This window comes from Eimeria mitis, genomic scaffold (assembly GCF_000499745.2).
Source record: "Eimeria mitis Houghton genomic scaffold, Emh_scaff2386, whole genome shotgun sequence".
Lineage (NCBI taxonomy): Eukaryota > Apicomplexa > Conoidasida > Eucoccidiorida > Eimeriidae > Eimeria > Eimeria mitis.
The window spans coordinates 1-544 of record NW_013570722.1 but is presented as its reverse complement, the minus strand read 5'-3'; positions in this window follow the sequence as shown (position 1 = coordinate 544).

The following is a 544-nucleotide window of genomic DNA, read 5'->3' as shown; positions in this document are numbered from 1 at the left end:
TAAATAAATAAATATAAATAAATAAATATAAATAAATAAATATAAATAAATATAAATAAATAAATAAATATAAATATAAATAAACATAAAGAGAAATGAATATAAATATATATATAAAGTGTAAATGTATTTGTATTGTTTTTAGTTTTTCTTCTGTAGATAAATATAAATAAATAAATATAAATAAATAAATATAAATAAATATAAATAAATATGAATATAAATATAAATAAATAAATATAAATAAATATAAATATAAATAAATATAAATATAAAAAAGTATAATTATATTTGTATAGATGGAGGTATGTGTTTTAAGTCAGGTGTATATGCATCTATTTCAGGTGTATAGGCATCTATTTCAGCTGTATAGGTTTAGGGTTTAGGGTTTAGGGTTTAGGGTTTAGGGTTTAGGGTTAAGTAAAATATTTTGGTGTGTATATTGATTCTCTTCAGCAGCAAAAAAGTAAAATAATTTGTAATAAATAAATATAAACTAAAAACAAAATATATATATATATATATATATATATATATATCCATA